We start from the raw sequence: 14386 nt of genomic DNA, 5'->3' as shown, positions 1-14386 counted from the left end.
AGTTCTCCTCAAAGTTAAATAATGGATAGACACAGTGAAGTCAGAGCTATACAAAAATTTTCAGATTTTGGTATCTTATTTTAATTGGGTATTATTCTTACCATGTACCTACAACTACCTAGACCCTTCTGACCAGATGCTTCTTGCTTAGCTGGCACCAAGATGCCTAGTCCAATGTTTTGTTTCAGCTGCATCTCAGCATCCAGAATCATTTCAGCCTCAGCAAACTGCTTTAGGTGGAGTGAAGGCTGCACAAATCCGAGCTTCAATGCAGGAAGCGCCGAACCGCAGCGTGCGGTTTGTGCACACATGCATGCGAGTGCACGTATGTGCTCATCAGGGAAACAAAAAGGAGGAACTGAGGCAGCAGACACATGACTCAGGATGTGGGCGAGATCGGTAACGTAACCCCGTCCTGTGGGATTATCAGCAAGTTGGGATCTTCGTTCTGCAGCCGCTGGGCCACATCCCAGCACACAGTGCCGCAGGCAACGTTTGTGCGCAGCAGGCGGTTATCCACGGCAGCAGGTAAGGATTAGTATCCAGCTGGGGTTTCACTTCCCTCGGCAGGGTGAACTCTGCAGCTGCTCAGAAGGAAATAATGCAGCTTGTTCTGCTGTACACCTCTATCCAGAATACCTCCGTCGCTTCGTATGCTGTCTGAAATCAGTCACAGAGTGAATATGACTGGAGAAAATAAGAGAACAAAAACAAAAATGGATGAAATCAAACATTTTGGGGAATCCTCTTTTTCAGCCAGACCAAACTGCCGGCCCTACTGAGCAGTGATGTGAAATCCAGTGAGGGCAGCAGTAGGGGATGAGCCAGCAGGGAGACACGTAAGTTGTGTCTCAGGTCTGAATTACTGCCAAAGACTGCATTTGAAGCTACAGCTGGAGCTGCAATTTGGGCAACGAAGTTCAGCCCAACCCAATTCGTATTCCAGACAAGGCAGTAATACCACAGGGTTAGGTTTTCTGTCTTTGAGTTTAGTGGGATGAATTTAGGTTTGCATTTTTCACCCTCCAAAATCTTATCATCCCATTAAGCAGCTTGTTTCCACCAGTGTAATTAATAAGGAGACGGCAAAGGATCACTTTGTTTCATCTCAGGTTTAACAGCCCATTCATCTCCCTGGTCTGTGGAGGCTCTCCCACACAGTGTGTGCTTTGGGCAGCATTTGTTCTCGTGTTTATAGTTACAGGTTACAGAAACACAGCTTATTAAGGAAACCTTTGAAAGAGAAAACATTTGATTATTTAATTGATAGTTCAGTAAAAAAAAACAACACTTGGGTTTTCGCCTTCTTGAGCGATATCTTTTGGCTCTTTACAGTGTAGCGTTTGTATCAGTTCAGTGTTTTTAATTTAAACGTTTTTCCTCCATCCACAATATAAGTATGTTCTTTATAAGTTTTGGTTACATTATTTCATTTTTTCTCTTTTAAATTCGTGGAATTAAAGTATTCAAATGCTATTGTCTGGTTACTAAAATGGAGTCACAAATCATTTCATGGAAGTGAGCAGTTTTTGGGATCAAGTTCAAGCTTGTGTAGGGATGAGATAGAATGACCTTAAAGAAATTATCTGAAGCTTTAATCTTTTCTCAAAATGAATAACTATAGTTCTCTTTTTCTCATTTTAAGTGTACTGCTATACAAAAAATGTAAAGTAAAATATGGACATATCTTAAGCATTTGTTGAAATGAGGATCATTTCTCTTTGGAGCTCTCCTGTGGAAGACACAGCTATACTTTTTCCAAGTATTCGTGCCTTGGCCCTCAGTCCTGCACGTGCCCTTTGATTATTGTGAAAGCTGCAGCGTGCTCTCAGAACCATCCCACATAACAGCAGCCCCATCTATTTTGGGCATGTTAATCCATGGGTAAAGTCAAATGTATACATGCATCTACTGCACTCTGAAGGGTTGGTGCAATTTGGGGTTAATCTGCCGGGACTGCAGTGCCAATCAGGAGAAATTAGCACTCTCAATTCAGTGTTGCTTCCAAGGAGCTGCAGTTTCATGAGGCATTTGTGCGAATCCCAATGGAGAAATACTGCAATCCCTGTTTTACAGTCACAGGAGAGCAGGAAGACCAAAGAACTGAGGGAGTGGTGGGATGACAAGAAGTGTGTTTTTTGGGTAGGGATTAAAAGTGCTGCCATACGAAACCAAGTATTCACTTGATCTGAAGTCTTTCTGCCAGTTCCAGTTTATTTAAAACATTCTGACGGATTAACTCTGAGCAGCCAGGCTTCATGCCAGATCAGGCCCTGTCCATCACTTCCATCCCCACCATACGCTGAGTCCCAGAGCAGAAGCAGGCTGTGCATCAAGGTGTCAGGTTGACACAAAGTGTATCATGTTGAGACAATGACAGGAGAAGCATTAGGGATGTCTACTGCCAGGAAAGGGACGTGTTTTTCAATCATCCTGAAATGTTTATTATATTTATTTACTCTTTACTGTATGTGGAACAATATTTATAGCAGCAGTGGTTGGCATTTGCATAGCATATTTCCTCCCTAACAGCTATTTTTTATAGATCACAAAGAATTTTTATATCTGCCACCAACGAAGCCTCATATATTCATTGTGTGGGTAATGAAAGTTACTCTCTTTGCTTTTCTGTCATTTCAAGACTTATTTAAATAATATGAATATTCAAAATTTGAAAGAGAAGCAGAAACTTGTGAAGAATCCATTTGCCTTTTTATTTTAACGTGTCCCAGTCACACCTCAAGTTCTGCAATGGCTCTGTGGTTGGCCTTCAAGAGAAACACAAGTGCACCTCCCACCTATTGGCCCCCAAATGACTCAGGGCCGACCCAAGTGAGAGACAATCTGCCTTCCATCGCAGAGCACAGCTGAGATCTGACACAGTGCATACAAGGCAGGAGCTGGTTGCATACATGGGCTTCAGAACGCAATTCAAGGTTTTGTTGATCTATAGGGCATATTGCAAGACCTTAATTTTATTTCAAATCGAATTATAAGTGGGTAGAATTTGGGACAGAACACAATGAGAGTGGCTACTTATTGTAGATAAAAGAAGTAATGGAATGGTAAAATAAGCTTGATTTTGTAGAATTATTCTAGCCCGAGGCACAGTTAGCTGAAGGCATTTTTCCAAGGCCATACCAGAACATTTGTATTCCAGGCTCCATTATTTATCAACATGAAACAGACACATTATCTCAAGCATCACGTTTTAAGTCTGGAAATGCTACTAACTTGGTAAATCATTTAAAAACTTTTCAAAGCAACATTTTATATATTTCCATGCAGCTCTGGGGAATCTGTAGGAAAAAAAAGTCACTGATGGTGAGGAGTCTAAAAACTTCCTTACATTCCCTAGTGCATTTTTGAGATAATAGGCTGAAACTTGGTGATGTATTTTTCATAAGGGTCTCCCACCTGGCTTAAAGGGATATGTCACCTTACATCTCCTTACAAGACTTGGAGGAGCTGTGTCTTGCTTTGAAAATCACCATGCATTTCCATGTGGACTTGCACGTGGGTATGGATGGGCACCTCCATTCAAAAGCGGCGAGCCCTCACCTGTCTCCCAGGGAATTTGTGATGCTTACTGCTGGCTAGGAAAAAAAATAAAGAAAAGAAGACCCTGTCTCCATGTATTTTTGCTGCATTTGTGACTAAAAATACACATAGCAGATTCCTGAAAGAATAGGGAACCTGTCACTGAAGCCTAAGGCAAGAAGCTGCTCCGGATCCAAGAGTACTGGGATGGGGTGGGAGCTGGGGGGCTGCTCTCCAATGTCTTGCTGTGATTTCTGGAGATCTGTGAGCAGGGACTGAGATGCCATTTCAGCACCGGGGGGCTTTATGAATCCTCTGTTGTTTTAAAGATATTTGTTTACTCAATGCAATATGAAATTGCTGTGTTGTTTTTTCTTACGTCTCAGAAAACCCAGTGTTCTGAGCCACCAGTGCTGCTTTCTAATTACAGCTCTGGAAACTCCTGAACTGTAACCAGCAGCACTATCTCTTCTTTTTGTTTTTGCCAGGTGCTTTTTCATAATTAGTTTGGGAAAAAAATCAGTAGTAATGATTGTTTAAAATATCTACGTTTAATGCTTTGCTGTTTCAGAGCCGATCTGCTGAATCACTGACAACTGTTTAATACCAAACTGGCAGCATCTCTTGTCAATTTCTCTATAGACTAAAATCTCTGCATTGCATATGCATGTAATTAACAATAGATAAGGCTATTTAAAGGCTATAAAAGGAGCACAAATCCTTGCTGATTGATTTTAAATTTGAATTTTTGATAAAACGCTGCCTGTAAAGTGCAGTAGAGAAGGAAAAGTCAAAGTAAAAAGCAGAAACTACTTAGGAATTAATTAGAAACCTTGGGAGGAACTGGGAATAAAACGTCCTGTATAGTGCTTCCACTGAGCAAGAAAAATAAATGTTTACTTACCAAAGTGTTTATTTCTAAATTGTCAGGTGTGGCTGCCTTTACAGGAAGGCATGTGCATAACTGGCATGGGAAAATAAGAAAAGTATCTGGCAAAATAAATTCTGGGAGTAGGAAGGAGATACAGAATAGGAAAAATACTGTGATAGAAAAGGGCAGTGGAGCAGCATAAGTTTGCTGGTGTGTGCAGAAATGACAACATCTGATTCTTTTTTCAGTGGGGAGAAGCTATTCAGCATACTTGAAGTTGTTCCTGCTTGCATTTTCTCCCCCACTTCTTCCTCTGTCGGTTTTTCTTTGTTGTTGTTGTTTGTTTTTTAATGACAAGACAGAAGATAAATCGCAAAGACTGCTGCAGGGGAAACACTGTGAATACAACCACCTAATTATGAATTTCCTGAACGTGCAACATGACCAGGAGCAACTGGACAGGATTAGCATTGTATGTTTCATCTCCAGCTGTTTCATGAATACCAATCTACAAAATCTTCCAAGAGGAGCATTTTTTTCCGTGGTCCCGCTTTTGGCTTTAACAATGCAAGCAAGCAACACTGCTTTGTTTTCTTTAGACACCAAACTGAAACGAGAGCTTTCAACAAACCAAACCAAACCAAACCTAAAGAGCCAAAGGTCTGCACAATGTTAAGGAGATTTAGCTGAAATATTTGTCAAATATCAGAAGAGTCTCCTTTCCGTTGGCAGACTGGGGCCAGCATTGCAGAGATGTGCCCTTATGAGACAATAAATGAGTCTATTTTCTTCTGGTGCAGTGGTCAGAAGTTATTGTTTTGAATAAGCACAACTGGTGTGTAATCTTCATGGCAAGCTTCTTGGGTTGGTTCAGCGCCAATGCTCTTTGGAAGCACTTGGCAGATGGGAGCTTATTTAAACTTATAAAACCAACGTAGACAAAAACATGTAAAAAATGCACTGTGTAAGTCCTCAGCTCGCAAGCAGAAAAATTATGAAGACAATGGTGCTTCTCATGGAAGTGAGGGCAACAGGAACATTTTCTTTGTAAAGCTTAAGGACAGTTAACAGAATACTACTGCTGACAAAAAACTTATTTGCTAGTGTCAGAAATTGCATCTTTAGAACAGTGGTGCTGGTATATAAAGAGTCTCTTCTAGCTCCTGTTGAAGTCACTGGGACTTCTGGGACTTCTCATAGAGCTCAAGGGCACATTTAGTGCAGAGTAGTAGTGTGGGAGACTGAAACACTGAGCTGACTTTGCCTGTTAAATGTAATAAAACATTTAAAAATAAGACAACTGGTTTTACCACAGGCTGATGAGCAGTGCAAACTTACAACACGCCCCAATAAAAAGGTGGATAATTTTTATTTCAGACTCTAGTAGCAATTAGTCCTTTGATCTTATCCCAGTAAAAAGATTTGGGGGCTTAACTCCCGCGTGTGTTACCGAGCATGTGAAATAGTGACCTGTCTCCTAAAAAGGGAAAAAACTACCAATTAATACCATGAATACAAACTCCTAACCAAACTCAGTTCACGAATTCAAAAGCATGAATATGTGCTCAGTGAATAACTGGCATTCATTTCATCTAAATAGAGAAGCACAGATAGAAATCCTGCTTCATGCTAATGTTTACATGCCCTAGTTATTTAAAAAAAGCGTCCTGCAGATTTTTGGATTCCCCACAGTAAAAGGGACCGTCCCAACCTACGCGCTGAGCTTCTCCAGATCTTCTGGCCTGGGCCAGTTCCCACCAGCACTGCCTTGAAATAAAACATTGCTAAGATTGAAGGGACTCAGTACATTTTGGTCTGTATGATCTACTGTGCATTTAGCTTTCCTTCCATCAGATAAAACAGTGAGAGGAGGCTACTCTGACAAGAAACTTCTGTATGCTTTTGAGTATCTATTTGTTCTAATAGCTCTGATTTTAATGGTTTGAGATGCATAATAGGGCAAGGGCTTGGAAAAGAACTCACTGACAAGAACAAACAGATTGTATGGTCCCTGCTTTGCTGTGTGATTACAAGGGAGTGGGACATCATTTTCCTAGGGAGATCACTCCAGTGTTTGGCTTTTGTACCCTGCCCCTTCCCGCCTAGGTAGGGGGTGCAGGCTGGAGTCTAATGGGAATGCAGCCTGGTCAGGAGCCTTCTGCAGGCCAGGCAGGCTGTTCCATGCTAGCTGTGCCTTTTTTCCTCCATTCAGGTTTCTACTGGCCCTGACAGTGAGAGCCGAGCCTGGAACTCTGCCTTGTGCACCACATTGAACACCACAGCCCAAGCCAGCCTGCTCCCCAGCACCTCCATAACGCGCTTGGGGAAAAACTCGTGCACGGCACACACTCGTGTTACGTGGTACTGAGAATGCCTGTGGGTAGTGCTCCCCAGGTAAAAAAACAGTGCTCAGCAAATAAGTCAATCAAAGCATTCTCTGTGTGCCACTGGACAGCACTGGTGCCAAGATCTCAGCCTGCCCTCGGAATACAGAGCATGCAGCTTGAAATGGTGAAAGTTGAACTTGGATCCCATCAGAAAGCTGAGGGAAAGCATCTTGTAAAAATAAAGACTGTCTTCACAGCCTTTACAATAATGTCTGATCTTAGATTCCACATCGTGGTTGCACGCACAGAGTTTCCACAGGCTCCTCTCTGGAATTTTTCACCGAATAGGAGGGGATGGCTCAAGGGGATGATGGCAGAATACAGAATATGGAATTGTTTTGGATCCAGCACTGGTCAACAGTCCCTAAATTGTTAGTGTCTGATGACTAAACAACTCCTGCTTGAAAAATGCTTAGGGTGTCAGCCTGGTGCTGGTAGAGCTGTGTCGGGAATGGCTGTCCTGGTCAATGGTGCCAGCCTTCACACTGTCCCTCTGCACAGGCAGAGAAGTGCTCCTGCCCTTCTGGCTCTACTTGCTTCCTGAATAAGCAGAAAGATCTCACCGAGAGAAAACTAGGCGTATTATTGAAAGCATAGACTCGGGAAAAAAAGGACTCATCAAAATAGAAAAGTTGAGTTCATGGCATTGGTCTGCATTTGTTTGGATGATAGTTCAGGTCAATTGCTTTCTCCAGAGTAATTTGTCCGTCCCCGATGTGTCACCACGTTAAGCTAGTTCTTTTCCTTTTTCAGTGGCAAAATGTTTCCTCCTTGTCTGATTAATGCTTTTCCTTGATCAGCTGGTTTGGGGAGTAAACCATTAAAGAAAGAGGTAGGAAATTTCTGAGGAAAAGCAGTCCTTGCTCCCCTCCCAGCCTCTTCCTTGTGCTTTGACACATGTCCAATTTCCACTGAACCATTCTACTGTTGCTGTTAGCTGTAGCTGGTCTTTGAGTTCATCAGAATGGAGTGGCGGAAAAGAAGTGCTCTCAGGAAAAGGTATGCATTTGTTCCAGTCCTAGCTAAACTTGCTTTTTCATGTCTGATACATCCTGAGGTTTTGGTAAGATTGGAAACCATACAGAAACCAAATAACTGGGCACATTTTTTTTTTTTCTCAGACATATCCAGTGTGGCTATGGCAGATGTGCTTCTCTTTGACTTCTGCCCCAATGGTGAAATGAAAGTGAAGTAAGTGTGAACTGTAAATGCTTTATAAACTGCAGGGAAATGCACACTGCCCACCCACCATTGCTCGTATTGATGGCATAGGACATCTCTGCTTCTGCTGGCAAGAGGACAACTCGCCCAACATCCCCACATCCTGAGCCTGTGTCGACTCTTCAGACAAGACCCAGCCTCCCTCCGGCCCATTTGATAGAACAGATACAAACCCAGAGTTTTCATTTCCTTCCTTTGCTTTATTTATTTTCATTTTTCTATCTTCAGGTTTGTTTACTCTTCACTTTAATCTCTCAGCAAATTTTTAGCTAAAATATTTCTTTCCTCTCTAAACCAACTCCCTTTTCCCCTTTTCTCTCTCTTTTCCTTCACAAAGCAGCCCACAGGACCAAGTCAAGGCTTTACCACCCTAGTGCATAATTAATCTCATCTGAGTCTGTAACTTAATCCAGGATCATCAAAAAGTCTGCATGTTTGGGGTCACTAATAAAACAAAACATTTTTCTGCTTTTAGATTTTACCCATTACAAAAGTTTCTGCAATTAACAATGAACAATACTTGGTGCTGGCTGGCCATTTTACATTGAAAGATCTTTCCCATGGGAAAATGCTAATTTTCTATTTTCATAGGAACTATCTACTTCAGATAACTTTATTTTCATTTTTTTTCCTGTGCTTTGGTCTCTTAATATAACACTCAGCTAAGTTGGGTATAACATTTGTGCTGAACTTCTATGCCAAGAACTTCTATATTTTTTTGGAGTGAGTTTTGACAAGCAGAATATCAAGACCACAGGAAGGCCTTTTTGTTGCTGTTTTAATGGAAGCTGATGAAAATGTACCTAGGCTGATCAAACCCCATAGAGTTTCTGAAAGAAAACCTGGCTTTGGTGAGTGATATAGGGCATAGGAGAAACAAACCCAGGGACTTGGGAAACACTTGCACAGCTTGCCCAGAGTGGTGGTAGATGCCCCATCCGTGGAGACGCTGAAGGACAGGCTGGATGGGACTCTGAGCAATCTGACCAAGCTGTGGGTGTTCACTGCAGTGGAGTTGGACTGCATAACCATTAAAGGTTTCTTTCAACTCAAATGATTGTACGGCCCTACAGTTCTATGACTTGGCCAAATCCAATGACCCCTCATGAAACAGATGGCATCACTGTATGTCCAGAGAAAGACAACAAAGCTGTGAAGGGGCTGGAGCACAAGTCTGATGGGGAGAGGCTGAGTTCAGACTGGAGGAGGCTCACGGGAGGCCTTATGGCACAGCTGCCCAGGGAGTGGTGGGGTCACCATCTGTGGAGGTGCTCCAGAACCATGAGGATGTGGCACTGAGGGATGTGGGCAGTGGACACGGGGGAATAGGTTGGGGATCTCAGAGGTCTTCTCCAACCGTAATGATTCTGCGATTCTATGACACAATGAGTGTTCAGGCCCCGTTTTAAGCTTCTCCTGTCACCAGATTAAATCTTTACCCCGATTCCCACACCGCACCCACGCATACGGAGAGCTGAAGCACCCAACGGCTCCACTCTACAAGGGGACAACTCCATCTCTCCTTTGCGGCTGTGCCACTGCGGCGTGCCGGGTATTTCTTCATCTCGGAGGAACGCCGCCTATACCAGACGCACGGCTGCCCACACGGAGCTGCCCCAGCTCCCACCTCGCCCGTGTGAGGAGCAGAGCGAAGGGGCCGGGACCCGCCGGACATCGAAGCCGCCACGGGACTCGGGCACCAGCACGGCGCCGCCCGGCCGCGGCTCGGCCCGCACCGCTCCCGCTCCGCCCGCCCGGACCGCCCCCACCCGGCGCTCGGGGACGGGGCGGAGGGACGGGGGCCGCCCCGGGGCGGGGCGGAGCGGAGCGGGAGGCCTCGTGCCGCCGCCCGCCTCGGCCGGCTTTTCGGCGGGAGCCTCTACTCCAGAGTGCGCGGTAGCGTGGGCCGGCCGCGGGCCCCATGTGGTGCCGACATCACTGACATGGCGGAATCCCCACCAAGCCCTCCTGGCACCCGCTCCAGCTAGCTGCGACTCTCCGCCGGCCGCCGCGCCCGGCCCGGCCCGCACAGCCATCCGCAGGTGAGCACGGCGTTGCCCGGGCCGAGCGGGGCGCCCCGTTCTGGGCGCTCGGCCCCGGGCTCCGCGCCGCCCGCCCGTCCCGGCTCTTTTGTTCATCGCGGGGCGGCGGCCGCTGCCGTCGGGGAAAGTTTCTCCCGCTCGGTGCTGGGGTTGGGATGGGTGAGGGGGGAGAGGAGTTTCGCCGGGCTCCGGGTGAGGGGCGGCACGGCGCAGAGCGGAGCGGCTGTCAGCGCCTCCGCCCGCCGCAAAGAGCAGGGAGCCGCGGGCGGAACGTCGGCGCTGGGCTGGGCTGGGCTGCGAGCGGGGCGAAGCGGCGTCCGAGTCTGGAGCCGGGGAGCGGCGGAGCGCGGCGCTGGGATCCGAGCGGGGAGAGGCTGCGGGAGAGCCGAGCAGCTCCTCCCGAGCCAGTCCGCCCTTGGCTGAGCGGTCTGGGGAGGGAAGATCCTGGAAACGTGGTGCGTTGCTCGCCAGACACCTCTGTAAATGGCATGGTACCAGCAGACGGGAGGGGAAGAAAAGAGAAGAAGTCTTTGAAAAGCTGAACTTAAGCTGAGACGCGTCTGCAGCCCTCGCTGTGCCTCCCCCCGTCCCAGTTCTCAGAAATGCGCTGTTTGAACAAGGCTTTGGCTGAGGCGGTGCGGTCGGGGCTCGGTGTAACGAAGCATTTATCCCATCGCTATTTGTAGCAGAAAGGCGGGAGCTGCCGCTCTCCACATTGGTAACGTTGGATTTCGTTTGCATTTCTTTCCTTCAAGTTCCCTTTCACAGTGGGGAAACTGAGAAGTGGAAAAGGCCAAGTTTCTTGTTCAGTGGATGTTGTTTTTCCCTCTGTAGCTCGGTGCTGGGCTGCACAGAGCAGTGCTCAGGTACACCCGTACCCGTGGCCACTGGTTCTGACCACATACCCTGCAGAGCCCAGGGCTCCTGTGTACATCTCTGCAAGGTGCCAAACTAGTCTGATCTGAGCTTACCAATGTGGTGGGCGGTGGGATTTCAGACTGGCATGCTGTTTTATGTCCAGAATGTGATTTCTCTGACTTTTTAATGTGCTGCCCTGGCTGATGGATTGCTGCTGGGGCATAGAGTGTGCTTGTGGGAATGCTCCCAGGACCCCCAACCTCTTCCCCTGCAGGACAGCCCCTTACTTGTGGTCTCACCCCTATGCCACCTGTGCCTTTTTCTTGTCAGTATGAGAATATGCAACCAGTGCTACCAATAAGAAATGATTCTTGGCTGTGTTCCCAGGGTCATGCAGGGTCTTGCACAGGAATGGGCTTTTAGTGCTGTTCTCCTAATCTTCAGTGCTCTGTGGTTCTCTCTCATTAGTTTGAAGGCAGTTGTGCTTTGAAGTTGCTTTGGGACCCTGCTGGGACAGCAATGCCAGCTTCCCCAGAGGTGCTCAGAGTTGTTCTTCCCAGTTCAGTATCCCTGAGAAAGTTTATGCTCATAATGTAGCACAGGAACAAGTCTGTGTGGAAGGCAATATGTATCACAGTCTTTGTGAGCTATTGGGAACAATCTGGTTGGGATCTGAGGTCATTGCTGGGACAGCAATGAGAGCTTTTTTCATGTTGTTGCCCTACAGCTGGCTGAAGTCTGTGAAGGGCACAGTAAGGGTGGTGAAATGCTGGTGCAGGTTGCCCAGAGATGTATATGGTGGGTGCCATGGTCAGGCTGGACAGGGCTCTGAGCACCTGATGGAGCTGTGGGTGCAGCAGCTCCCTCCTTTGCAGGGAGGTCAGACCAGATGGCCTTTAAGGTCCTTTCCAACTCAATTCTGTGAGACATTGTGTGGCAATTCTGTGTCTCTAAGAAGTTAGCATCAAACAAGCTGTTGCTCTCTATAGCCGGAAAGCGTGGAGCTTCAGTCTGGTGAATGTTAGCACAGAAGCAAATTTGTGTGGATCTTAAGTCTTACAAAGCAGCTGTTATTACCTGAAAGCCTCAGGAGCAGAACGCAGCTAATAAAGCAAATTATATTCTACAGTACTGCTGGCCTCCGCTTTGGGAGGAGCAGATGTGGGGATTGCTGGCGTGCAGTGGGAGCGTGAGGACTGGCAGTTTGGCTGCTTTGGGAGCAGTCCCAGCCTCTGCACCAGGAACACCATGCTAGCAGGCAGTGAGTTTTGAAATCGGTATCCTGGTGCATCTGAACGCGTTTTGTGGAACGTGCTGTGAGTTATGGAAGGCTATTCTAAACAAATGTGACTTCAGCGCACAGCAAATAAAATAAATAGCGGAGGCGGCCAACAAACCTCTGTGTAAATCTCAGCTGTGCAAAAGAGCAGTGAGGCAGAGCTCTGCAAACCAGCTGCAGAGCTGCCTTGTGCATAGGTGATCTGTTCTGCGCTGCCGAACAGCAGCAGCGGGGAATCCTTCAGGGACGGGAATATCAAAAGTAACGTTGTTTATGGCCAAGGTTTAGTGTCGCTGTGTGATCCGTCCCTGGAGATGGAAGGTATGTGGGAAGAGGGAAGTTCTTCGAACAACACAGTGGAAATAGGAGACGCTGGGTACACAACGGTAACAGGCCATCTACAGGCAGGAATGCTGGGCGGTGGAAAACAGATAACTCCTCAAACATTTGCCAGTTGGGATGGGACGATTACGTTTTCACCAGTTTATTCTGAGCACCTCTGCGGAATGAATGTGGACGCCCCTCTTTTATTGCAGAGCTGACTGCCAAAAAAAAAAAAAGCCACAAACTAATTAAACCTGATTTATTGTGCAATCTGAAGCGGCGCTGGAGAGATTGGTTGCCTTGCAGAAATTCTGCTGCAGATGTGAAATCTGTGCTTTGGGTGAGAAACTACGGAGCTGCTGAGCGAGTTCAGGAGAAAAGTGCTGTGTCTGCTGCAGTCCCCTCCAACCAGGAGAATTCCCCAGAGATGCCAACTACCATGGCTCTGGGTGTTATGGAAGGAGGGATTGCCTTGTAGCAAGGAAAAGCCTGGAGGTTAAAACATACTGGTTCTCAATGGTGTGCTTCCTGAGCTTCAGCCATCCTTTATTTACCAGTAAATGCTGTTGCTTATCAATGGATAACAAACAACTACTCAATCAGCCCTACGAGGACCACACAGTTTGCGTTCCTGGAGGTGACATACTGGACTCAGGCACTCTGCATATTGAAGGAAAGCTGTTTATGGTGTTCTCTTTTGTACATAATCTGAATCTAAAAGCGATTCGGAATTAAGATGCTGTTCCTGTTTTTTCTTTTAAGAGAACAAACTTTGCAGCTAATGCTGGTGTGTGTGTTTGCATCTGTCATCTGCTTGGTGGTTCTGTGCAAGCAGCTCAGCAGTGATCAGTATGGGTTTGAGTGGAGTTGTAGCCACTGTTTGTTTGTTGTGTTAGATTGATGTTATCTGGAATCACACGTGCTGTGGATCTGCAGGTGACATGGTGTGCTTGGCTGCTCAGTGCTGATTTGGTGCATCACTGTTCTGTGGCTGAAATGCACATTCCTTGAGTGCTTCCTATGTAATTCCTGTGACTGTGGACATTTCTATTATTAGGTCCTTCCAAAGGACTCTTATAATAGAATGTATGTGTATGTATATATTTAAACATGCACTTCATGCCTCCAGAAGTGCTTCATATGGAATGTTTTGAAAAGCAAAAAAAAAATAGCTCTCAAGAGGCTGTTAATAGAAACTTCAGTGAGCAACAATTTGAGATGACCCTCACCACCCTCTGAGATCCTTGGAATGCCAGGAACAGCTTTCCTCATGCTGTTCATCAGAGCTAGCAAAATGCTGAGCACATCCTGCTCAGTGTGTAGCTGCCTTTCTGGGCCTCAGCGTGGCTGTTCTGGTTTTTGTGGTAGCTCCCTGCTCCCTGATTGTCCACTAATAAAATGCTGATGCTCTGTGCTGCAACCTGAATCTCCATGGTGTCTTTTGCCCTGTGTATTTCGGCGTGATTCTTTAATCAGACCTAACACAATCAGGTACGATTCTTCTAGAAGCTCGGTACCGGAAGCAGCCTGGGAAGAGAGTTCCTGCTGTCTTTTGGGATCATCTTGCTGTTTCTCTCTCAGTTAGTTAGCTGCCAGAATCTATTCCACTTTGTGAGTAACATTGATTGTGGAAGCACATGCTATCCAATGGCAATCCATATCACAGGAGTGACCTTATGCTTGCTGACACTCATGCTGGTGGTTATTAAGTATCAGGTGGTGCTCTTTACTTGTTATTTATTTATCAATGTGGGATAATGCAGCAGAGAAAAAAAAGAGGATAGCATTTGCTGATAACAAGAGCGTTTAATAGGCTTCCTTCTGGTGAGCCTGCGGTCACATAATGTCGTCTTACAGAAGAGTT

Source organism: Tetrao urogallus, assembly GCF_951394365.1.
Source record: "Tetrao urogallus genome assembly, chromosome: 9".
In the NCBI taxonomy this organism is placed as follows: Eukaryota; Metazoa; Chordata; class Aves; order Galliformes; family Phasianidae; genus Tetrao; species Tetrao urogallus.
This window is presented reverse-complemented; position numbering follows the sequence as displayed.